This window comes from Leopardus geoffroyi, chromosome A2, assembly GCF_018350155.1.
Source record: "Leopardus geoffroyi isolate Oge1 chromosome A2, O.geoffroyi_Oge1_pat1.0, whole genome shotgun sequence".
In the NCBI taxonomy this organism is placed as follows: Eukaryota; Metazoa; Chordata; class Mammalia; order Carnivora; family Felidae; genus Leopardus; species Leopardus geoffroyi.
In genome coordinates, this window is record NC_059331.1 from 47,258,554 (window position 1) to 47,284,773 (window position 26,220).

Here is a 26,220-nt window from a genome sequence, read left to right on the forward strand (position 1 = left end):
AATCTTGGTGAGCACTGGCAAGGTCTACGCCAGGAGTCAAACCCAACAGACATCCACCACAAAACTCCATGTTTTCTAAAACCACAGTGCACATTCACTTTGCTTGTGTTTCTTTTATCCATCTTCTGCAATCTACTCATCCTCTGAGACTTAGCACTGAGTAGTCTTCCTTGATGTCTGATCTGTCTATGATTGCCCTCTCTTTTCTCCCTAGTAAACATTTATTTTTCCTCCCTCTGTGCTCTGGTAGACGGTGATTTATACCATCTTCGACAGTGCTTTATTTTTAGTTCTGAAGTTGGCTCAGATCCAGTTATCTATTACTGCCTAACAAATCACCCCAAGACTTAGTGGCTTATGAAGACAGTGATCATTTATATTGCTCACAAATATATGATTTGGCTAGGGGCCATAGAGCCATCCATTTCTCTTCCATATGGCATCAGCTACAGTGGATCAACTGGGGTTGGAGGATCTAGGTGGCTCAGTAGCCTGGCTGGCAGGTTGGTGCTGGGCTTCTTCACAGGCAAGTCTGGACTTCTTACAGCATGGTGGCTGGGTTCCAAAAGGGAGCCTCCAAAGAGAACCAGGTGGCAGTTGTGTTGACTTTTAAAATTCATCCTTAGGAGTCCTGTAGTGCCATTTAGCTGGAGTCACAAGTCCACCCTGATTCAAAGGGTTGGAATGTAGACTCCACCTCTGGACAGGAGGAATGTTAAAGCCATATTGTAAGAAAAGCATGTGGGATGGGAGATTCTGTTGTAGAAATTTCTAAAAAATAAAGCCTAGCATAGCTCTTTACCACTTCAAATCCATTTTATTGTTAAGCAGGGCAATAAATAACAGAAATTATTGAGTGAATGCTTGTATCACTGTGGGCTCCTTGAGAAAAAGGTCTGTGGTTTTCCATCTTCATATGCCCAGTGCAGATTACAGAAGTAGCTGCTCTCGGGAAGACACTGTTGCTGACTCGATAGCCACTGCTTCATATTTTCTTCCTTATCAACAAATCCCTTCATTTTATTTTTAGGAGGCAAGGGGCTCCAGAAACACCTAAGGTGTGCTCAGACCTAAGAAATGAATCACAATTGGCTAAGGCATTTATAGTCCTCATATTCCTCTTTCCTGGCTTATTGGTTTAGGAATGGCTATGGGATCTAACTCTCCCCAGAGAGATCTAAGAGAAAGTCTGTTGAGGGGCACCTGGGTGGTTCAGTCGGTTAAGCGTCCGACTTTGGCTCAGGTCATGATCTCACATTTAATGGGTTTGGGCCCCGCGTCCAGTTCTGTGCTGACTGCTCAGAGCCTGGAGCCTGCTTCAGATTTTGTGTCTCCCTCTCTCTCTGCCCTCCCCCGCTCGCACTCTGTCTCTCTGTCTCTCTGTCTCTCTCTCAAAAATGAATAAACATTAAAAAAAATTAAAAAAAGAAAGTCTGTTGAGAGGAATTGTGGAAAAGATTTTCTACTTTAGAAAAAGAGAATGAGATGCTCATGGAGAAATTCCATCTTCTTTCCTACCTTTACATGTTGCTGTGTGAGGATGTTTTTTTGAAGCTGCGGCAGCCATTTTGAAATCATGACTATGTTTCCAAGGGAATCACAAAAATGCCAACCAATATTTCTGGCATTGTTCAACTGCTAGATTAACCAACTTCTGGACCTGCCTCTCTCCAACTTCTTGTTATGTGAGGTAATTAATTCCTATTATTTAAAGCCAGTTTTAATTGGCTCTTTCAGATGTTATTTGCAGCTGAAAGCATCCTCACTGAACAGAGCTCAATTAATGTTCACGGAACTGAATTGAATTTCCTTGAGTTGGCCAACTTACTTAGTAGTCTGTGCCATACACAAGAATAAGTGCAAAGGATTATAAATTCTCATGTCTGTGTATGCTGCTACTTGGAGTTTCTTTGTAAGCCCCAAAGATTTCAAAGTTGGATTGCTTGGAAAAGTCTCCAAAACATAGCCTGTTGGCCCACACAGTTCCAAGCGGTAACTTTCCTTAGGAAATTTCTTTTTTGGTTTAAACACTTAAAACACAAAAGGCCTCTGGGTGAGCTGGTTTCTTGGCATTCCCAAGTCTTGCAGCTGAGACATAATGACTAACTACAGGCAATTAGAGAGTGAAGTTGCTACTGAGTTCTCCGAATAAAGAGAGAATGCAGCCGGGTGGAGGCAGGTCTTTCTGGCATCAACCAGAGATTGCTCTGCCAAATCACCTGTAAACTTCCCTAGGCTGCTCCAGCACAACCTCCCACTCTTAGGGAAAATGGCCCCCATGTTTGGAGCATGATACGGTAACTTTGATATTTATTTGACTTTTCAAATTCATCACAGGCAGTTATTTTTAATAGAACATTTTTACCCCTGCCCCAAGGCAGTTCTAAATAAGCTCCAGGGTCTTAGCCAGAATATTTTATGATGGAATAATGATGGCTGTGAGGCAAAACTCTATTGGTGGGTGAAGTATGAAGCCAGGTGGTTGGAGTTTCCAAAGCTCTAGTTTTTGCCAATCCCACACCTAATCCTTCCCTCTTTCTCTCTGCTTCCCTTCATTGGCCACATAGGAGGTGTGTGACCCCAACCTGACCAGTCAGAGGAACCTGCTATCTTCAGCCAGAATGACTGGCTCAGGACCAACATGTACCCCAGTGGGCACAGCCTGAGTGGATTTGGTGTATGAGTTCTGGTAAGGAAGAGGGTCCCTATTCCTGTGGCAGTGGGGGCAGCAAGGACAATGGAAGCCTGACTCTACCAGTGATGTAGTTCTCCTCCTTTGAAGAGAGTTTGGAATGGAAAGATGGCAGGGCAGAGGATAGCAGAACTGGATAGGCCTGAACCAGCCCTGTCTGTGGGTTATGCAAATCAATAATCCCCACCCCATTGTTCGTTTCAATTCATTTTTTCCTTAACTTTTTTTTTTTTTGGATTGCCAATATTGTTATGCATGCCAAGGATCCCTGCTAGTAGAGCATAATTAGAGGGTTTAACAGGGCACAAAAAGCTGCCCCAGTGCTTACCTTTCTACTGGTCTCACAACGTTAAACCATTATGTTATTTTGAGGACCAAATCATTATCTGGGCAGGAGAGTGTGAGACACAGGAAAGAAAAAATTTGGATAGAGGGGATGTAGAAGAAAAACTTCCAGAGCCATAGAGGTGGTCAGCCTTTTTTAAGGCTTGAAGCAAGGCTTTGGGGTCATTGAGTGATCCACACAAGGACACTGACTACTCTTGTGGGTGATAAGGAAGGTGAAAAGGAAGGATAGGAGGGTTACAGTTTACTAATTCCTATGAAAAAGTCTTGGTGGGGGGTGGTTGTGGTGGTATTTATTTTGGGGTCAATAAAAATATATATGATGGAAATTGTAGCAGGAACCTTTATATTGGACATTTTGAAGAAGTTCCTATGGATGTATGACCCAAGGAGTTTTAAAAGTTTACCTTTGGGGTGACATGTAGGAAAGATGAAAAGGTTAATTGATTTGAATGCAGCCATAATGCAGAAGCAGGGAGGACTCAAGAATAGGGTGACCAGTTGTCCCAGTTTGCCTATCACTGAGGCAGGTGTCCAGGATATAAGACTTTTAGTCTTAAAATTGAACAGTTCTGGGCAAACTGAAATGAGTTGGTCACCTTACATAAAGGATTCTTTAAAAAAATTGTTTCTTTTTTTTTAAATTTTTTTTTTCCAACGTTTATTTATTTTGGGGACAGAGAGAGACAGAGCATGAACGGGGGAGGGGCAGAGAGAGAGGGAGACACAGAATCGGAAACAGGCTCCAGGCTCTGAGCCATCAGCCCAGAGCCTGACGCGGGGCTCGAACTCCCGGACTGCGAGATCGTGACCTGGCTGAAGTCGGACGCTTAACTGACTGCGCCACCCAGGCGCCCCAAAAAAATTGTTTCTTAATATTTATTTATTTATTTTGAGAGAGAGAGATAGAACATGAACAGGGGAGTGGCAGACAGAAAGGGAGACACAGAATCTGAAGCAGGCTCTAGGCACGGGGCTTGACCTCACGAACAGTGAGATCATGACCTGAGCCGAAGTCAGACACTAACCGACTGAGCCACCCAGGTGCCCCCCCCATCATAAGGGATTTTTAAGCATCTGAATCATCAGTGTATTTATTGAGCATCTATTATGTGCCAAATATTAGTCTCCAGGGACCCACGATGAATAAAACACAGTCCTTGCCCTAGAGGATCTTTAGAGATATGAGGACAAAGGCAATTTCAATCCCTCCTAAGACATTCTGTAGCTCTCTTAGTGTTCACAGCAGTTTTACCCAAAACGTTTGTGCTTATAGCAGATGCAATAGCTTACCCCAGGAGTTGGGGTTGTAACGTTTGCTATATGCATCTAACTATGCTGATTTCTATGATTGGCTGATTAGGCAAAAGTGAAGTTGTTTTGATTAGGAGTTTAATTTGTTACCTGTCTGAAATAGACATTGTTGGTGCCCTTCCTGGATTCCATTTACTTTACTGATGTACTTATCTCTTACTTGTTATGAGTGTTGGCTAAAGGCTCAAAGCCGTGTCCTACTCTAAAGAATTTCCCATGGCCAACAGCCACAACTTCAGTGGGAAGTTGCTGGGAGGTTATGGTTCCATGACCAGTGATATGGTGTAAAAGTCCAGTTCTCCTGGGAAGCTGGGAAAGCCTCGTGATGCCATTTGTGGTCCAAACCTTCATATGGGATCAGACTGGAGCTAGACTCCAGCTGAAACCACATCTTAGCTCTGCCTCTTCCTCTACCTTCCTCATGTCCTTATAGGTTTTTTCCCCCTTGTCCAAAAGAACTGTCATCTCAGGCTCTGTTTCCTTGGAACCTCGCCAAAGATACTGTCTCAGAATAACTTGGATTGCCAAGAGGATAAAATTCAGCAGTCACGTATTTCTACTAACTTGTCCCTAAAAACTCTGTGGAATCTAAAATTTAAGAAAGGTCAGAAGCCAATGTTTCTTTTCCATTTCACCTACTCACATGTTGGTGTTTCCTCAATAAGGCATTGTTTTATTTCCTTGACCTGTTTATTGAAATATAAAGACTTCAAAATCTAAGCAATAATAGGCACTTGTAAAGGTAGACAGCCACCCTCACTATATTGCATATTTCAAGATAGACAGTGGATCCACTGGCAAGTCATTTGTCTGTCTTGTTTTTTTTAGCATTGGGTCAGAAGAGTTCTGAGGATTAAGATCAATAATACAAAGCAATAACAATGAGAACAATAGTGGCAGTCGGGAGGAAGAGGAGAGTATAAAAGTTAAGAGTGTGAGTTTTAGAGCGACAAGCATTTGTCTTTCTGATACCTCTAAGTACCACTCTCCTATCTGCAAAACAGCAATATTGATTCTTAAAAATTAACTACCCCATGAGATTCTTGGAGACAATTAAGAAGATAATGCATGTCAAGTGTTACATAGACTGTGATCTCTAAGTGCTCAGTAAGGGACAGCCATTAAAAAAAACACTTTGAAAAAGGAATCCATGTACACAAGGGTCCCAGGCAGTAGCATGCTGGGGTCCCTTGCATGAGCTAATAGTCAAAATTTCGGAAAATTTGTGAGCCTGTTATTAAACTCAGCCATCTTTGCAGTCATCCGTGGAGAGAATGTTCACATCATGACAATTGGCGGAGGAAACGAATCAGGCTTCTGCTCTCTTCCAAGAGCTGGCTGCTAAGCATTTACCAGCACAAGAGGCCCAGGGTCTGTCAAAGCTGTGACTTTTGGTGATCCTCTGTGACCATGCTCTTCTCTGGATGGGTGTGTTCTCAGCTCGCTGTCTGCTCTTGCCCTGCCCTTGTCGGACTTCCCATTTGCTGTTCTCACCTGTCTCTCTGCAGTCCTGCTTCACTCCTTCCTCTCAAATCTCCCCTTTCTTCAAGGCCCAGGCCAGGCATTTTCTCCTCCAAGAGGTCCTCCCTGACTGCTCCTGCCCTCTCCCCAGGCCCTGTTCTCTGACTTTTCCACCTGCCATGCACATCACTCATTTCTGTGTTAACATTCTTATGCATCAGGCTGGTTTCTTTGAAAGTTCTTTAAGCTCAGTGAAGGCAGAGGTCTTTGTTTCATCTCCTCTTTCCTTCTCCAGCATGCAGCTCATCGACAGTAAAAGTGAGTCAGATAATACTTGTGAGTCAGATAACAAAGCTGTGTGTCAGTTTCCTGAAAGTTAACCTTAGCCAATCAGTTTCTTAATCTTCAAAATATGTAGGAGGGACTAGTGGGCTTCTAACTTTGCTTCCAATATCATCCTCCTGTCAAATCCTGGATGAATGGAGCTCATTTCCCTAGACTGGAATGAAATTCAAGAACTTGGAGCTTAGATATATAGTTATCCAGCTCAACTGCCTGTTAGGATCAGTTACACACAATAATTTTTTAGCCAAGGCTTATTGAGCCCGGCGGGAGCAGTACCTCCAGGTAGATATTACACATAGGACCAATTATGAGAGGACACTATCTGAATCATTGAGTAGGGATTTGCATCAGTAAATCCCACACCTAACCCACTTCTGTTTGTATAAATTTGCTGTAAGACTTCAAGCACTTTAAAACAATCCCTTCATGACTTGTGCATGAGTCAGGGTTCCTGGAGGCCTGGTGCACGAAATCACCATCAGAGCTGGTTCGTGAGTCTTATCCTTTGTAAATGATCACTCCTGGGTGGGAATATACATAGCCTCCCAACCTACGCACTGCTGATTAGCATCTCATCTATCTGGTCAAAGCCCAGAGCCATAGGGACATTGGGCCTAAAAGCCAGAACCAAGATCAGAGGTGTATTGAGGACATGCTAGCTCCTTGGGTCAGTTTTTTTCCCTCTTTTTGGGCAGAAAAGATCAGTCTGGCAGATGTACTATTTTTCTCCCTCCACTTTTTGAGAGGATTCATCACAGTGCGGCTCCTGCCGTGCTAATGTCAACATTTGCCTCCGGTTGTTGACGTTTTTATTTTTTAATGTTTATTTATTTTTGAGAGACACAGAGACAGAGAGGGGGAGAGAGAGAGAGGGAGAGAGAGGGAGCGAGCACCAGCAGGGGAGGGTAAGAGAGAGAAGGAGACAGAGGATCTGAAGTGGGCTCTGTGCTGATAGCTATCTGTGCTGTCAGCCTAGAGCCCTAAGGGGAGCTCGAACTCATGAACCGAGAGATCATGACCTGAGCTGAAGTCAGATGCTTAACCAACTGAGCCACCCAGGCACCCCGTTGCTGAAGTTTTGAGAAGGAAGTTTCTGTGAGGGATGTGACATCTGGACACAGCCCCACCTTGATATTGTCAAGGCTGCAAGTGACATTTTCCTTATTCACCAGCTGGTGCCATGACATTCCCTGGTCAAGGACCATGCTTCCTAGATCTTTAACAAGCTCACTCTGCTTCCTTAGTCTTTATTTCCAGGACTCTCAAATGCCTACTCTGCAGAGATTCCATTGTGTTCTCGTTGTCCTTTTTTCCTGCGTTCCCATCTGCCTGCTTCCCATTTTCCCTCCCTCCTTTCTTTCCTCCTTCACCTGTTGGTACCTGGCCCTGCTGATACAATTTAGACACTAGCCAGGTCCCCCAGGAGCTCATGTTTTCTGCTGTTATCTCCTACTGAAATTCTTCTCTTCTTTACCCATCCAAAGCCTTTAGAGAGCCCAGCTCAAGGTCTAACCCAATCATATTCATTCTCATCTTTGTTTAGAACACTCATTTAACTAACATTTGCTGCTCTGTGTTAGCCCATGCTAGCTGTTTGCACCCAGGGAGGGAAAATATGAGGTTTCTGTTCTCATGGAGCTTGCCTTGTGGTGAGGGAGGGAGGAAAGGACAAAGAAAAAGTAGATAAGAAAATACCAGATCTCACTGGTGGTCCCAGAATCTCCACATTAAAGGGCTCAGGGGTAGAAGTTTGGTAGTAAAATTGTTCAGAAGATGTTGATATTTCCTTAATCTGATTTTGCCTGGTGAGGTTTGATGTTACAACTTGATACAATGTTGCCAGGACCTGGGGTCGGGGGTGGAAGGAAGGATTTGTTGTTTAAGAGGGACAGTTTCAGTTTTGCAAGATGAAGAATTCTGGAGGCAGATGGTGGGAATGGGTGCACAACGATGTGAATGTGCTTTGCACCATTTATTTTATTTTATTTTTTAAAAAATAATGTTTATTTATTTTAGAGAGAGAGTGCAGAGTGCGAGCGGGGCGAGGGGCAGAGAGAAGGAGACACAGAATCCTAAGCAGGCTCCAGGCTCTGAGCTGTCAGCACAGCACCCAACTGGCTTGAACTCGTGAACTGCGAGATCATGACCTGAACTGAAGTCGGATGCTTAACTGACTGAGCCACCCAGATGCCCCTTCATGCTATTCAAATGTACACTTAAAAGTGTGTAAGATGAATTTTATGTTATGCAAATTTTACCATAATTAAAGATAATAATTAGAAAAACAAAGAAATGGATAGGATAGAAAATTTAAGCTTCACACATAAAATTGAGAAAGTATCAATGGTCTGTTTTCAAAACTATTACTGTGGGGCCTGCCTCCTCTGTGTCACATCAGAGAGAGGGAAGTACCATGAGAAAATAAAGCAGGGACACCGGTTAGATGGCAGCTGATCAATTGGTCGTCATGGAAACCTCTCTGAGTTGACCATCGTAAACTGAGAGACAAAAGACAGAACCAGTCATATGCTGATTTGGGAGCAGAACTGCCCACAAAAGGGAACAGCTAGTGCAAAGATCCCAAGGAATGTTCCAGAAACAGAAAGATGTGGCTAAAGCATGGTAGAGGAGGGGAAGATGGGTAGAAGATCAATCTAACTGGAACACAGCTGCCTTTTTGTTTCCATCTTGTCAATGGCTTCATTCATGCTACTAGGGTAGAGCTGAGTAGTTGAGACAGAGAACGTATGGCCCACAAAACCCAAAATATTTGCTATAGAGTCCTTTACAGAAAAAGTTTGCTGACCTCCGCTTTAGAGGGTTAAAAGCAGGGACGTGGAAGTTTAGGGAGATCACCATGGCACCGGTGGGGCATTTGTGGCTGGCTCTCCGGATTTCTCCCAGAGTGGTCTGAGTGTTCAGCTAGGCTGAGGGCACCGACTCTAGCCTGACACCTGGACAGAGGAGGATGTGAGGAAGCTGAGGCAGAGGCTCAGGCACTTGTTTAAGGTCCTAGAGCTTTAAGTAGCAGAGCCAAGCTTGGAATCCCTTGCCAAGTGGCTTGGAGCCCAGGTGTGTTTCTTATCCCAGCTGTGTCTGGTCAGAGGAACAGGAAATGCCTCTGTACTCTACGATTACGGTGCGAAACTGGGTAAATCAGTGAAACGCTGGTGGCATCAAGTATGCATGAAAGGGAGCTATTTTAAAATACTGTTTTTGGTAAAAAATGGCTAGGACAAGAGGTGATCTCAGAGACTCATTGTCCCATCCTCCGATCTCTGGGAAAGGACCGTGTACACCCACAAGATAGACGATGGTATGTGGTGTTGATCTAGAACCAGATGCCGAAATCTTCACTTGTGTTCTCTAAGCCAGCAGTAGGTTGTGTCAAATAACGTTCATAACCAAAAGAACTGTTTCCAAACAGTCTCCCTGACAAGTTTGATACCCCCATACTCAGAATCTTCCAAGGAGAGATGACCAAAGTGAAGACTGAAAAGGGAAGCTGGCTATTTCCACCAAAAGGGAGATTTTGCCAGGCCTCATCCAGCAGGTGACATTCGGAATGGGATTTTCCGAAAAGTGAGTTTTGGCTAGCTGCAGCGGCATCGTGAATCACAAAATAATGCCATTGTGAGCTGTAAACAGTTTTAATTTATACAGGTGACATTTAAAATGCTAATCAGACCTTAAGATAATTGCTGGAAGTTAGGAAGCCTGTGTTGGGAATTCTTCCTGTTTCCATGGAAATGGTGCAAAGCACAGCCAGATCCGTGAAGGTGTTTCTGGTTTGGCTGACTTGGATTTTGACTTCTACAGAGCCAACGCATGTGAGTGGTTGTCCCTTGTGGTGACACTTTTGGCAACTGAAAATCTATACACTCCAGCCTGTAATCAGAGAGTTAGGAACTCATCCCAGCAAGGGAAGATTTCGCTGTAGCTCTTGTGGTTTGGTCGGTTTGCAAATGGGGATGCATCAATACTAAGAAAATAAGCTCTTTTCCCAAGGGTGGTTTTGTGTATTGATTGCAGGCCTCTTTAAAAAAAGTCACATAGAGGGTTTTTTTCTCCCTGTTGGCAGTTTATTCCACAATCTTTCAGGTATTGTTTGTTCAATAATCAACAAAAGTTTGAAGGCCTGCTCTAGGCCTCCAGGACATGGTGGTAGATGAGATTGACAAGGTCCCTGCTCCATGGAGCTTTCATGGTGAAGGAGAGATTACCACACAAACCTGATAAATACAGACATCGAGTTAACAGCAGATCTCTGATGAGTATTACAACCAAAGTCAAACAGGGAAATGGGACAGAGTGACATGGGGTGGAAGTTTCCATCAGTTAGTGTGGGGGGCTCCTGGAGGAAGCTGCATTTGAGCCGGGACCTGGCTGATCTCCAGCCAGGACAGCCCATTCCACCTGAAGGTTGGGGGCTGAAGTGATCTGGGCACAGGAAACAGCAGGTGCTCCTACTCAGAGCTGTGGGTAGAGGGATGAACAGGACTCACAAGCTTCCATAAATACTCTCGTCTTAAACACTTTTGAACATGTTGGTTGCTATTTTTTTTTGTCGAGGGCCTCACATTTAGAGCATTTTCCCTGCAGTATGGAGATTAGTCTTGCCACTGATGTATCTTTCCATTCTCAGTCTTCCTCTTCGTTTTTTTTTGTTTGTTTGTTTGTTTTGTTTTCAAACTAGAATCAGAGTCCTATGTTCAAACCACATCTCTGAGACTTAATAAGCTTTGTGACTATAGGTAAATTAACCTCTCTGAACGTTAGTTTTCTTGTCTTTAAAATAAAGACAGCGAGGGGCACCTGGGTGGCTCAGTCAGTTAAGGGTCCCAATTCTTGATTTCAACTCAGGTCATGATCTCACAGTTTGTGAGATCAAGCCCTGTGTGGGGCTTTGCACTGACAGCATGGAATCTGCTTGGTATTCTCTCTCTCTCCCTCTCTCTCTGCCCTTCCCCTACTCCTACTCTCTCTCTCTCTCTCAAAATAAATAAATAAACATTAAAAAAAATAAAGAAAGTGATAGTACTTGCCTCATAGGGTTGTTGTGAGAATTAAGTCCTATAACGAATGTAACTGTGTTAACCCAGGACTTGGCATCTAATACTTGCTTAATAAGTATTAATAGTAAACACATTTACTTAATACCTCACAGTTTTTTTTTTTAATGAAATTTATTGTCAAATTGGTTTCCATACAACACCCAGTGCTCATCCCAACAGCTGCCCTCCTCAATGCTCATCACCCACTTTCCTCTCTCCCCCACCCCCCATCAACCCTCAGTTTGTTTTCAATATTTAAGAGTCTCTTATGTTTTGCCTCCCTCCCTCTCTGTAACTTTTCTCCCCCCTTCCCCTCCCCCCTGGTCTTCTGTTAAGTTTCTCAGGGTCCACATATGAGTGAAAACATATGGTATCTGTCTTTCTCTGCCTGACTTATTTCACTTAGCATAACACTCTCTACTTCCAACCATGTTGCTACAAATGGCCATATTTCATTCTTTCTCATTGCCACGTAGTATTCCATTGTGTATATAAACCACAATTTCTTTATCCATTCATCAGTTGATGGACATTTAGGCTCTTTCCATAATTTGGCTATTGTTGAAAGTGCTGCTATAAACATTGGGGTACAAGTGCCCCTATGCATCAGCACTTCTGTATCCCTTGGGTCAATTCCTAGCAGTGCTGTTGCTGGGTCATAGGGTAGGTCTATTTTTAATTTTTTGAGAAACCCCCACACTGTTTTCCAGAGCGGCTGCACCAGTTTGCATTCCCACCAACAGTGCAAGAGGGTTCCCGTTTCTCCACATCCTCTCCAGCATCTATAGTCTCCTGATTTGTTCATTTTGGCCACTCTGACTGGCGTGAGGTGATATCTGAGTGTGGTTTTGATTTGTATTTCCCTGATGAGGAGCGACGTTGAGCATCTTTTCATGTGCCTGTTGGCCATCTGGATGTCTTCTTTAGAGAAGTGTCTATTCATGTTTTCTGCCCATTTCTTCACTGGATTATTTGTTTTTCGGGTGTGGAGTTTGGTGAGCTCTTTATAGATTTTGGATACTAGCCCTTTGTCCGATATGTCATTTGCAAATATCTTTTCCCATTCCGTTGGTTGCCTTTTAGTTTTGTTGATTGTTTCCTTTGCTGTGTAGAAGCTTTTTATCTTCATGAGGTCCCTGTAGTTCATTTTTGCTTTTAATTCCCTTGCTTTTGGGGCTGTGTCAAATAAGAAATTGCTACAGCTGAATACCTCACAGTTTTCAAAATGACTCAGCATTCTTAAATGCCCATAAAACCCAGTAAAATCAATCAAGGCTCAGAATCAGTTTCAGAACTAGGGCTGATGGGAAGTGGAGAACTCGTTTTTGGGGCCCCAAATGCCTGGAGGGATCCTCAAGCCTGACCGTGCTGCAACTCCTGTGTGCAGATGTTTAGCTTTTGACAGGGATCTTGAACACATTTTCCTCCCAGAGCTGAACCCAGGAAGCTCTGCCACTCATCAAAAAGAGTCCTTAGTAGGGTCAGTGAGTGATCTGTGCACAAACAGACTTTGAAAGGTGACCAACTCTCCTTCTTTGCCTGGGACCGAGGTGTTTTGTGGGATGTAGGTCTTTCAGTGTTAAAACTGGGACAGCCCCAGGCAAAGTGGGGTGGTTGGTCACCCCAGACTCTCCAGGAGTCCACTGAAAAGCTAAAGGCCAAAAAAAATATTCAGGTGTGCTTGGCATTTTCTTTCTCTTTGGATAAGTTTGCTGTTTTAATGCCATTTTGGCTTCAACACTAGGAAGTGCCCAATGCTTGAGAAGAAGGACATAGGACAGAATAGGAACTTCCAGACTGTGAAGTAAGTCGGAGTATAAGAGGGCAGTGGTTTACTAGCCACACGTGGTCATTATTTGGAATGGAGTAGGCCAGAGGTGTAGTGTGCCTTCTGGATTTCTAAGACTTAGCTAGAAAGAAAAAGAATGTAAAATACTTCATTAATAGCTTTTGTATTGATTAAATGTCAAAACCATAAAATTTTGGATATGCTGGATTCAATAAAATGTTACTAAGTTTCCACATAAGGCAGCAGCATAGCAAGAACTTTTTTTTTTTTTTATCTGCACCCAAAAAGTCACTGGTAGCCATATGCACTGTGGGAAACCAAGGGGCTAGGGAAAATAGTACCCAGAAAATCTGCTCCTACAGATTCTCTGTGAAGCCATACTAAGGCCATCAAGTTCTGCCTTGTAGGCTTGGGCTCTTCAAAGTGGCCTGTGGACCAGCTACACAGGCATCACCTGGGAGCCATCAGAAACGTGGAGGCTCATGTCCCACAGCAGGCCTGCTCAACCAATCTGTAATTGAACAAGGTCCCCAGGGGTGTCTGGGTAGCTCAGTTGGTTTAACGTCTGACTCTTAGGCTCAGGTCACGATCTCATTGTTCATGAGTTTGAGCCCTGCATCGAGCTCTGCACTGACAGTGTGGAGCCTGCTTGGGATTCTCTCTCTCTCCCTCTCCCTCTTTCTCTGCCCGTTCCCTGCTCTCTCTCTCTTGAAAAAAAAAAAACTTAAAAAAAGGTCCCAGGTGAACCATATATACATCTCCAACCCGCAGAGTTCTCTGTGTGCTTTCTTAGTGCTCCAGGTGATTCTGATAAACACAATGGGAAGACCACTGTGCTTAAATGATTAGCTAATTGCAGCAGGTGAAGGTGTTAGCTTCTCACCAGTCTGAAATCTTCCTGCAGCATGGCAGGAGCAGAGCTGGGGCTCAGAGGTAGGTTTGCCTGCCGGTGTTCCAAGCTGCTTAGTTATAACAGAAATCTTCCCTACCGGCAGCCGCAAAGAGGTTACCGTGGTATGAGCCAGGACTCAGATACCTGTCCCACCTGAAGCACCAAGTCCCGTGCACCCACCCTTCTGCGAGGTAAGCTTGCACTCTGGCTGAGAATTATGGGGAAGGGGGTGGTTTGCAGATGGAATGGCCTGGTGTTGCCCCACTTCCTTCACCCCCATGCTGAGTTCCGATCTAATGGGCCACAGGGCTGAGTCTCAGTCGCCTCTGTTGCTTAGCGAATGCACTGGGGGTTGGGGTGTGAGGTCATAGCTAAACAAAGTGTTACATGCAATAACATAGCAGGGATTGGCCCTGGTGGGAGCCAGGGTAATGGGGAGTATTTAATATGAGAATGGAAATAAGGTATAAGGTTCAAGTCACTTAATTTACCCTTGGAGCTGTATCACATACCTGTTCTACCTCAGCTCTGGGCTGACCTCTGGTTTTTGCTGTAGCTGTGAAGGGCGTTTTCAGACACGTTTAGACTTGCTTGCCACTGGCAGTGTCTTATCCTTGAGAGCTGGCTTTCTGCCTGAGGCTTTCTCCAACACAGGGACCTGGAAGATTAGGGGAGCAGCTCCCCAAGGGACAGCTGTCAAACACTTAGAGAAGAGCTGTGAATAAATGTTGTAGATTGTGGTCCTTTGGGCCATTTCTGAAAGGTGCTCCTCATTTCTATGGTCCTGGGGTGACTTAAGCTCCCAGTGTGTGTGGCTACCTCAGTAGTGCCCCTTAAATTAGCATCTTCCTGCCTTCCTCTCCTCACCCCTGACTCCTTCCTTGCTTCAACTTCCCAATAAACTCCTTGCCAACCTGCTTCTGGAGAACCCAAATCAAGACAAGAGCAGATTCTGATTTGTTTGTTTGTTTGTTTTTTTTTTTTTTTTTGGTCTCTTTGTCCAACCCTTCCATCCCTGAATCTCCCCTGACCATTCTGTTTGGAACAAAAGCCACAGGTTTTTACCTTCACTAATAAGCTTTCCAAGCCCCAATGTGGTGTTTTCTATTGCCCACCATTTTGTTCATCGTCTGATAGGTGCTGTAAAGACAAGCCAGTGCATCACCACGTTGGAGAAGCTCTGCTGTGGGCTAAATGGGTGGAAAATGCTGACTCACTGAGGAAGTGCAAAGGGATTGTGCCAGGCTGACCTCTCCTTTTTGTGCAGCTGACCCTGACCTTCATGAACCTCCCTTAGACTGGATGGCAGGCAAGGATGCAGTACCCTACTTTCCTTTCTTCTCCTCCTTTGCTCGGGGGTCAGACCTGCATTCAGTCTGGCAACTCTCCTAGTCTTCTCTAGCCACCCACCTTTTTTCTCCTGCAGGGCTCTTTCTCTATCACGATCCTGACAGGTTCGATTCCACCTTGCTGTGTGCTTTTCAGAGGACCTGGGCTAACACGCAGGCATTCTGTCCTCACATCCCTTCTTCTTTCTTCCTATTTTCCGTGCCTGTTTGACTTTTTTTTTTTCTTTAAGTAATATTTTTATTTCAATTGTCTTGGTTGCTGTTTTCTGTTACTTCTCGGCTCTGCTCTACCCTCCCTGTCAGTGTCTTCTGTTACGTCTCTTTGACTAATGGGGTTCCTGCTATCTGTGGTCTGTTTTTGATAAATGGATGGTTGGAGTGGGGATGGAGTCTCATGTGCAGGGTCCCTTTTGCAAGTCCAGCTTTGCAACTTGTGGAGCACTGCCTCTTAGGGCGTTAAGTGTGTGCATTTATGTTGAAATGTAACAATGAGATGGGAAGTTCCGGGTCTCTCTGTTTTGGTTTTGGGACACAGGGAACTAATAGATTTGAAATACCTGCTACACACTGCCCTGTTTGAGGTGGCTCACTAACCCGCCCCCTTTCCCTCAGGCCCCGTTTTTAAGGTTGAATCCTTAGGGTCACCATGAGAAGCAGGAGGTACTATTGCATAGACAAAAAAGTGAGACTTAACAACCCTAGCTCACTGGCCCAATACCATGAACCCACTGATTGTGTTTTCGCTGAGGAGCACAGGGTGCTGGGTGGCATTGTTGTTTGAATTTGTCCTAGGACTCCTGAGACCTATGGCAAGCATATTGTTCTAGTGTTACAAATGTGGAAACTGAGGCAAGGAGCTGCGGTGACTGTGACACATCCAAGAAAAGCACCGAATAGGTGTGTCAGAAAGAATGGTGTCTGGGCATTCTCTACAGTTTTAGTTGCACTCCTGCCTGGTTTTGAAATACGAAAGCCCTGAGGTTGAAAGATGAAAGTTTCATTCAGCTAAAACAAGGCTGTATGTGTGTCTGGTTGATCAGAGCCAAATCTTTGTTCTCTGCACACTGGGGTTTTAAAAATGCATGATGAACCTTATTTGTCCAGCACTGATGTTTTATTCGGTTTCATGTGGTCCTTCTGATGATGGCTGCTCTATCATGAGAAGCTATTTCCAAAGGTGCCGTGGCAGAAATGATGCATTGCCTAGAAAGAGGGCACTGTGTTGATTTTTAAAATCTGCTGTAAGCGTCCCTATTTGTACAGATTTAGTTCCTAATGATCCTGTCTCACTTTCACCTGTCTCTGGAGCTGGGTCAGATATGCCATCAGAAAGATAGCAGAAGGGAGATTCTTGTTTTGAGCTTCAGCCCTTCTTAGTTTGGCCATGTTGGCAGGTGGAATCCAGGGCTGGTTCTTTCATTCAGGGGACCCGTAGGTCAGACACTCGAGGTTTCTTGTAGAAACTGGTGCAGGAAAGAACCAGAAGAAAGGGGTGCGGGTAAGATGGGAGGTTCTGGGGAGTTGAGCACACCATGTGAGGCCACAGGGATGCATTGTATCTGGGAGTGTTGATGAATTGAAAAATAGTGAACTGTTAAGTTCCAGTTGCCTTTGGTTCGCTGAGGTGTAGGGATGTATCTTTGAGAGACCGAGATCAGTTTTATTATTATTATTTAAAAAAAATTTTTTTTTTCAACGTTTATTTATTTTTGGGACAGAGAGAGACAGAGCATGAACGGGGGAGGGGCAGAGAGAGAGGGAGACACAGAATCGGAAACAGGCTCCAGGCTCCGAGCCATCAGCCCAGAGCCCGACGCGGGGCTCGAACTCACGGACCGCGAGATCGTGACCTGGTTGAAGTTGGACGCTTAACTGACTGCGCCACCCAGGTGCCCCAAGAGACCGAGATCAGTTTTAGTAAAGAGAAGTTCTCAAGTTGTCTTAAGAAATTATTAACCATATAGCTATCTAATCACCTGTTCTTTCAGGTGATTTAATTTTTAATCTTTAAAAAATCTTTAATCATTAATCTTTCTTCACTCATATATTTAATAAGCACCCACTATGTGCCAGGCACTCGGCTGTGTGCACAGGATACGGGAGTTAACCAGACAGGCATGACCCTGTCTTATGAGCCATATGCTCCAGCAGATTTAAGGATTTGTGAACAATACTTATTTCTGTGAAAGAAATACAGATATGGGTGAAATTATTTAAAAATTTAAAATGCTAAAAAATTTAAAAAAAGTTACATGTGTATGCTATATTGATTTAGCACCTTTCTTTACAGTCCCAGGTGTGGGATGTCACATCTCCAGTCATAGTAACTGGTCTAAAGGAAAGGCCTGTGGCCCCAGCTTAACCAATCAGAATATTTCCCCAGGATTTTTCTTACTGAATTCAGGAGCAAAGGAGACTCTGTTTTCTCTCTGGCCTTGGAGCTGTAAGGATGATTACTTAGTTAAGTCCCTGGATACAGGAAGATTAATTCTGAGAGACCAATGCTGACAGATGGAGAGGGATATGATAGAGGGGGAGGGGATAAGGAGAGGAAGAGAGGGAGGGTTTCTGTGGATAAGGAGGGAGGGGGGAGAGAGAGCTGGTTGGGGGGGTAGGGACAGACAGATGGAGGGTGGGGGAGAGAGGGAGAGACTGAGCAGAGGGGGCCAGGAAAAGGGATGAGGACACACACACGGGGTGTGGGGGGCTCCCAGGAGGGACAGACACATGAACTGATGGAGGGACAGAGAGAGGTGCTGGGGATTCAGAACTGAAAGTGACAGCCTCAGCCCTCAAGCTGTTCAGAATCTAGCAGAGCAAGCAGACAGGTAACCATGGATTGTGATGCATCATGGTCAGTACCCCGAGAAGGGCATGTCCCCACGAGGGGGATGTCCCACACGGACTGTGTAGGGAGGGTTAGGGAAAGCCTTTGGAAGGGAGGCTGGGTCTTGAGGGTTCAGCAAGAGTCTGTCACGTTTTAGTTTTCCAAATAAAGCAGAGTATCCAAAAGCATGCTGGTCAGGATGCCTGGTGCATTCCTGTAACTGAGAAGTGCAGACTGGCTATGGCACATCGTGTTGCAGAGCAGTGAGGAGAGTCTGGACAGGGTGGGACTGAGGTGGGTGTGCAGGTTCAGCAGTGTAGACTCTGTCCAGCAGAGTAAGCCATAATCCATGTGCTACAGACACCAGGGCCTGAAGAAAGAGCTGCTGGCACACACAGATTTCCTCAGCCCACATTTCCCATTTCACAAGTCCTAGCTGACGGCCACATTTCCAACCAGAGGATGTTCCCTGAGTGAATCTACCTCTCAACACACAGTTGCTAAAAAAGACAAAGCACCCCCCTCACCCACCTAGAAGCCTCGCATTCAAGCACATTTGCTGTCATTGTCTGGGCAACACAATGGTTTTCTAGGTTGCTTTGCTTTTCATTTCTTTTTCTTAAGTTCAGGGAATAACTCCTAGTTCTTGAAGTATGCAGTACAGATTGCAGGCCCAATTTATTCGACTCTCCCAGAGACACTTGAGATAATTACAGTGGGAAATTCCATATGCTGAAAAAACCTAGACACTGAGAGGGTTTTTTTTTTTTTTTTTTTTTTTTTTTTTTTTTTTTTTTTTTGTCGAATTCTCTGTGGGACTTTGTGTCCCATGGAAGTAAAAGACTACGTGATGTACCTGCTGGGTGATTCTGAGGCTCAAAAGCCCAAACTTTCTCAGTGTTTCTAGTAAGAGACAGATGCTGTAGCATACTTTGCAAAATTCACTGTAGGGAACATATATCACATTCAGTTATATAATTTCAAGCTTAACATTTCCCTTCTATGTTGCTGAGTTTCCAATATACGCATGCTATATCTTGGAGAGAGGCTGCAGATTGGAATAATGAATGACTTTAAACATTTTTATTCTATCTTTGTGTTCTTTAGTGAAGGTTATATATATAGGTTACATATATCTATATCTATATCTATATCTGTCTATCTATATATATAGGAAAGGGCACAGATCATTAATATACAGGTTAATGATTTTTTTTCAAGTTTATTTAGAGAGAGCATGAGTGAAGAAGACCAATGGAGGGAGGGAGAGAGGGAAAGAGAGAGAAAATTTTAATCAGGCTCCACACTGAGCAGGGGTCGGTCCCACAATCCAGGGATCATGATCTGAGCCGAAATCAAGAGTTAAATGCTTAACCAACTGACCAGTCAGGCACCCCCAGGTTTGTGGAGTTTTCACTAATTGGATCATATGTGTGACCAACCCCTAGATCACGAAACAGAACATTGTGGGAAGCACCCCCAAAGTGCCCTGGAGTCCCGGCCTCCTCCTGCTTCTCCTCCTCGCGTAATTGTGTCCTGACTCAGGCACCACAGATTAGTTTTGCCTTGCTCAATGATACACTTACAGACTTGTCCATGTTGAGTGTAGTTGTATTTCAGTTATTTTTTTTCCACTGTCTGGTCTTTCATTTGAAGAGTGTACCATCATGTATCCAAACTATGGTGAGTAACCGTTGGGTTGTTTTTGTCCGTTAAAGAGTGCTGGGAGCATTTTTACCCACGGAAGATGTGCTTTTGTACATTTAATCTCATGATCACTGCATTAGGATTCTCCAGAAAAACCAAATCAAAAGGGTATGCGTGTATAATTTTTTACTTGAAGCAGTTGTTGGCTCATGTGATGATAGAGGCCGGAAAGCCCAGTATCTGCAGGGTAGTCCAGCAGGCTGGAGCTCAGAGAAAAGTTGTGATTTGAATCCAAGGTGGTCTGGTGGTCTCCTTCTTCTTCTGGGAAGGTCAGTCCTCATTCTTTTAGGGCCCTCAACTCATGGGAAGAGGCCCATCACATTCGGGAGGGCAAAATGCTTTAGCTCCAAGATTTTTGTGTTAATCTCACCCAAAAACAACTTCACAGAAATATCCAGAACAATGTTTGACCAAATACCTGGGCACTGAGGCCCAGCCAAGTTGATACATAAAATTCACAGGGCAGTCACTTACTGAACATCTACTCTCTGGCCTACTATGCTGGTGACAGGGTGGGTAACAGGTGGTGGGGTACCTTAAAATAAGATGTATTAATTGGAAATTTGAGGTGTAGTGAGGCCAAAAGACAAGAAAATAATTGTCACTGAAAAGAGTTTTTGACAGCTCCCAGGAGGAGGGGGCATGTCATGCCTTAGGTGAGGGGGGCACAGAGGCAAGTGTCAGAGGCCATCAGGGGCAGAAGGAAAGATGATATTGTGGTTTCTGAGAGAAGCAATGGGTGAGGCAGGGAAAGCAGGTTGAGGATTGGCTAATTAGAATAGTTTCAGTGGGCTCTGGGGCGTAGGGACTGTCTTCTAGTCTTCGGGTACCTGATTCTGGGTCAATTAGGGCAGGTGGCTAGTGGCCTGGAGAGTCTTTGAAGGAGGTGGTAGGGAGTTTGGGCTTGAATTGGTTTGTTTTTGAAAAGTAAACCTTTGGATGAGTTGTTGATTATCTCTGGGAACTGGCTAGCACTGGTTGAGGCAGGGTAGCCCCACGAAGGTCAGCAGGGCACCAGCTGTCAAAGCATCCTAATACAGAAAATAAAAGATATGGTTAATACTAGGGGCAGGTGGAGAAAGACAACATAGAGGCAGACTGGTGAGATAGAAACAGCTCTGGAATAGGGTTTTAGGGACTTGGATGGCTTTGTTAATGAGAGATTCTTATCACATCTTGGCTATAATGATAGTCCCTTTATTCATGCAAAAACCAAGGCTCAGAGCAGTTCATCAGGTCACTGGTAGTGAGGAGGAGAGTGGAGGCTTGAATACAGGTCTCTCTGACTTGCTATTCTTTACCCTTATGCTTTTCTCTCTCCAGGATTGTTCAAAACCTACTACTACTGCCTTTCTAACCTCTAAGAGTTATTAGAAGATAATGAGTTTATATAAGTGAACAGGCTTTGTGAAGAGCTAGACAGAAGGTAACATTTTTATGAGGTTATATTACAAGAATGCTACTATGATTCAGCCTTGAAATACATAAATTGAATTCGAATGTATAGAATCTTAGAACCAAGGGAAGTGTTTGTACGTCATTTGGACCCTATCTCTGTTCTCAAACAGGTGAAATTCAAAACTACTTACTTTCTCCTGGAGGATGGCCAGACTCTCCCTTGGTAGCCTCATACATTATCACTGTGATGCGAAAAAGATCAATGGATGTTTATTTCACAAGGCCTTTGCCTAGTAAGTTACTTCTTCAGTGTACCCAATAACACTCGGGTGATCTGAGTCTTAGTAATGAAGCCTTGGGATGTACCTAATTGACCCAAAAGGCATGGCTTGAGATTTGGCTAAATATATGTTAGTTTATCCAGTCTGGTGGTTGATATTAGTCTCAAAAAATCCAGAGCTGTTTGCCAGAAGAAGTGATGGAGAGAACCCTTAAGCTAAAGGTAGGGTCCCAGAGTTCTAGCACTACTTAGCCACAAACCAGCTGGTTTGATCTCGGGTGGTGAGTTGATTCTTGTGACTATCACTTTTCCAACTTGGAAACCCAAAGAGATGGGCTGGATGATGTTTCAAGTCCCTTTCAGCAAGGACAGGGCATGTTCTATCACTTAAGATTTGGATGGCTAATGTCATTTTGATAGAGGGGCAACGTACTAATAAGTAGCTGGGAAGCTGGTTGTCTTTGATGTCCGGTAGTTAATAAAACAGAGAAAGATTTACATGCACAGCTGAACTCATCTTTCACTCTCATGCCAGCCATCTGCTGACTCCACTTCCTTGGTTAGCCCTGGGTGTCTATAAATTAAACTTAACTGCTTTTTTTCCTGGGAATGATGCTCTGTAAATCAGCCCTGGAAGAGAGTGGCTTTCTAAAGAGGGCTTTTCATGGGATACTCTATCCATTGGAAGGACAACATATTATCTGGCAACTGCTTCTGAATATTAGTTTATGTCCTGGCAATTGTTTTCTTAATAATCCAAAGCTGTCAAGGAAGCATAACTCACATGGCTTGGATACTTGGCTGCCTTCTCTGCCTGATATGGGCTCATTAATCACCCCCCACCCCAGCCCTCCTTCCGTGTGAGGCACAATTAAATTAACTGACCTATTTCCAAATAATTAGATCATTAAGTACCCCCCCACACTTTTTAATAAAACCAGGAGACAATTTTATCTAAAATTAAACTGTGTATTAGTGCGTGTTTTAGTAATGCCATCCATATGGCTCTCCAATATGGGCTGGTCCAGCATCAGTGAATTGATGGCAAGTCTCAGGACTTGTACTTAATCAGACATGCCCCTACACTGGCAAATAATCATTTTTTAAAATTACCTAGTTAAAAAATATGGGGGCCATTTCAATGTCACCTTGAATATCCACATTGTGGGGAAAAAATGACACTTGTGTGCCGTGCAAAGCCGATTTGCTGAGCTGGAGGAGTCTCTGGAGTTCAAACGGTTGTCTCATTAAAATTAAAGTCGGTGCTGAAATTTCCATGTTACTCTTACCTCTCCCTCCCCCAATCCAGTATCCCTGCTAAGATAACTGTGACTCCTATACTTCTCCGGCACCTTTCTAAGTTTCCTCACATATAGGAAAGAAAGTTAAAGTCATTTCAGTTGGCCTTTTCAACTCACAAAGACTCAGCAAATAATTGGAGTGGCCTGTGAGTGAACAGTGGAAATGAGGTCATTTTAATGGGAATGAGCCATCCCTGCAATAATGGTGACAGACTTAATCACTTCTCCATGGGGAAAATATCCGGGATTAGGCAATTCATTACATAAAGGGGGACTGGTTGAGAGAGGACTCTGAGAACAGAAAATGGAGGGCTGTTGATGACATATGTGCTGCATCCAGGGAATAGCTTTTCCTCAGGATGCCCCAGCTCTGATGAAGGCCACACTGGGCCAGAAAATCTGTGGATGGAAAGGGTTTAATTAGGAGGCATTTGCTGAGAAGCCAGGACACTGGGCTTTTCAAACCACCAAGAATGCCTCAGGTGGAGAAGTGAGGTCAGCTGCACTAACTCGATGTGTAGACAACTAGATGGGGATTCATCACCTTTGCGTGGCTTTGTGTGTTTGTCATAGGGAATTGGAGGTGTTGAGGTCATTTGGAATAGAGGGACACAGTATGTTCTGCCTGGTTATAAAAGATAATCCCTAGCTTGTTAGCATAAGTTTGAGTTTGGCATAGTTTGGATTTAGAAGGTGTAACTAGCTGACATGATACATGTCTCACATGTATACTCTTGGCACTAACTTCTATACACAGGACACTTGTGATTACCTATGCACACCTGTGCCTCTGGTTGAAGGACTTTTTTATTGTTGAGAGAGTCTGCTCTGTGTGTGTGTGTGTGTGTGTGTGTGTGTCCCTGCTTCTTGTTTGGGAAAGTCTGAGGCATGTTTCACCTTGTTCCCAGAGCTCTGCAGGGAACTCAAGCTCCCAGTGCCCACAGTGATAACTTGCTCCAAACATACCTTTTAGTTGGTATTGTTCTCACCCCCATCTACTGTCTCCGCACATGCCAGTGCTTCCCAAAAGAACTAATTCACTTGAATCCTTGCCTCAGGTGTGCTTCTGGGGAAACTCAACCTAATTTAAGTGGTGGGATTGCCATTAAACAAGATCAGTCACTTATTACTGGGACATCATGGGGCTGTTCCCACCCACCACTCTAATATCTCAGAGGATGCTTCCTCACCATGGCACAGCACATTCCAGTTTGTCTCATGGGGATAGCTGAGGGCAGAGAGTAACTCTTGGCAGAGTGGAAAGAGAAATGATGATTTAGTCAGGCTAATGCTGGGTTATGCTGTAATAACAAGTTAACCACATCACAGTTTAATGCTAGCTAGAGGGCTGTCCTTGGTGATTATCTTATAAGGTGACTCCAGAATTTGGTGTGTTTGCATCTGGGGGAGGCTGAGACATCTGGCAGTGTTAGGAAAAGAGGTGAGAGAAGCAGTAGACTGCATTCTTCATCAAGCAAGAGGCTGAGCTCTGAGGAGGAGAGGTACAGATGAGCAAATCTAGGGAGAAGCATCAGATAGGTCCAGTAGGTGGCAAATCTATATGCAGACAAGATTTGTGTTAAACATAGGTGCAAAAAATTAAGCAGATGACAATAAATTCCTGGTTTGACTGCTAAGGTGCCAAACATTCACACTGTAAGTTTGCCCCAACTCAGAAACTATTACTAGAAGTCTAGGGCAGCTCCTGAGTTGAAAGAGGAACGGATCTGACCCACTGCAAAAAAAGCCAAACCAGTCATTTTTCGATTTGCATCTTGTGGTTTAAGACACCTGGGAGTGAGGCTTAGTTGTGACTTTGCAACTGGCAAGGTGGGTGGAGTGTGGGCTCAGTTAAACCCTGGAGCTTTAAGGTTAATTGGACAGTATTACAGTCATGGGTCCTAGAATCTCATATCAGGGCATACAAGAGTCCATGTTAAAGGGTCACAGAATACAGTTTGAAGCATGTAGCCATAGGGAAATTCAGGAATTGTTTTTTTCAAATGTTTAATGTCTTTGATGGGGAGTAACATATGAACCTAGGATTTTGAGTGAGAAAACCAGGGTTTGAGCTCCAGCATGATTTCATGTCAGCTGAGTGACTTTGTGCAGTTTCTACCTTCTCCACTTGCGTTTCTTCCTGTCCCAAATTGGCATGATAATAGTACCTGGGTCCAAGATTTGACATGAGGGTTAAGTGATTTTATAAGACAAAGCACTTGGCACGGTATCCCACATGTTGTGAGTGCTTAATAATGGTAGTTATTGTTGCTTATGTCCTGACATGTGAAATAGAGCTTCACTTATTTAGTCATTGTTGAAACAAATATTGTAGAGTATCTATTGAGTGCTAGGAACTGTGCTAGATGCTGAGAATACAATGGTGAATAAAACAAAGCCCAATCTTGTCCTGAAAGAGATGAGACACCAGGGGTCAGCAAACATCTTCTTAAAGGGACAGGTGGTGACTAGCTGAGGCTTTGTGGGGCATAGTTTATCTGGGCCACTCCTCTGACTCTGCTACTCTGGCTGGAAAGTACTCTTAGTTTATACATAAATGAATGGATATACATGTGTTCCAATAAAGCTTTATTTATATAAACAGAGAAGCAGATTTGTCCTGTGGGCCATAATTGGCTAATCGTTGAAATGGCCAGTAACAGGCAGACATTAATAGCTAGGATTTCTTGAGAGCCTACCATCTATTTGTTCATTTATTTCATAGACACTTAAATAGCAATTATGAGTCAACTCAAAGAAGTTACTATGAATCAGGTAGTGATGAAATAACTTTCCACATATTAACTCATTCAGTCCTCAAGATAATTCCAGGAGGTAGGTAATATCTCCATTTTGTAAGATGGGGTTAGTATTAGTATTCTTTTCATCTTACAGATGGGACACCAAGAAGCTAAAGAGGAGGTAAGGCTGGGATTTGAGCCCAAACAAAAGAGTAGTAGAGTCTGTGCTTGGAATCATTCTATACACAGCCTCCCTCACATAAACACTTAATTGTGGACCCTTATGAGTACATGAAGGGGTTAACATGTCGACCGTCAGGTGATTGTGACAATCTAAAGAGTTGAAAGTTTTTGGTAAATTGTAGCAGGTTATGGAAACATGGCGAGTTTTCTATCCCTGGAGTAGCAGCCCTCTGCCACTTGGAGGTGAGGAGTTGAGTTTGTTTCTGAGTTGGAGAATAGAAAATGGGTGGGGAATGCTGGTCTACAGGTCTTGGAAAAGGGAAAGGAGCCAGCTCTCTGAGGCCACATTTCACTTCTTTGATTTAAATATCTTTGAACTTGAGGAATTAAGTCTTAACATTGATTCTTACACCACTTCAGCTATAGACAGAGCCCAGGAGATACTTCTTGTCATATTCATGAAACCAGAAGGGTGGGAAGAGTGAAGTTGCGTGGCCTGAATCTCACAGCTGGAAATGGCAGAGCCAGGATTGGAACCTGCA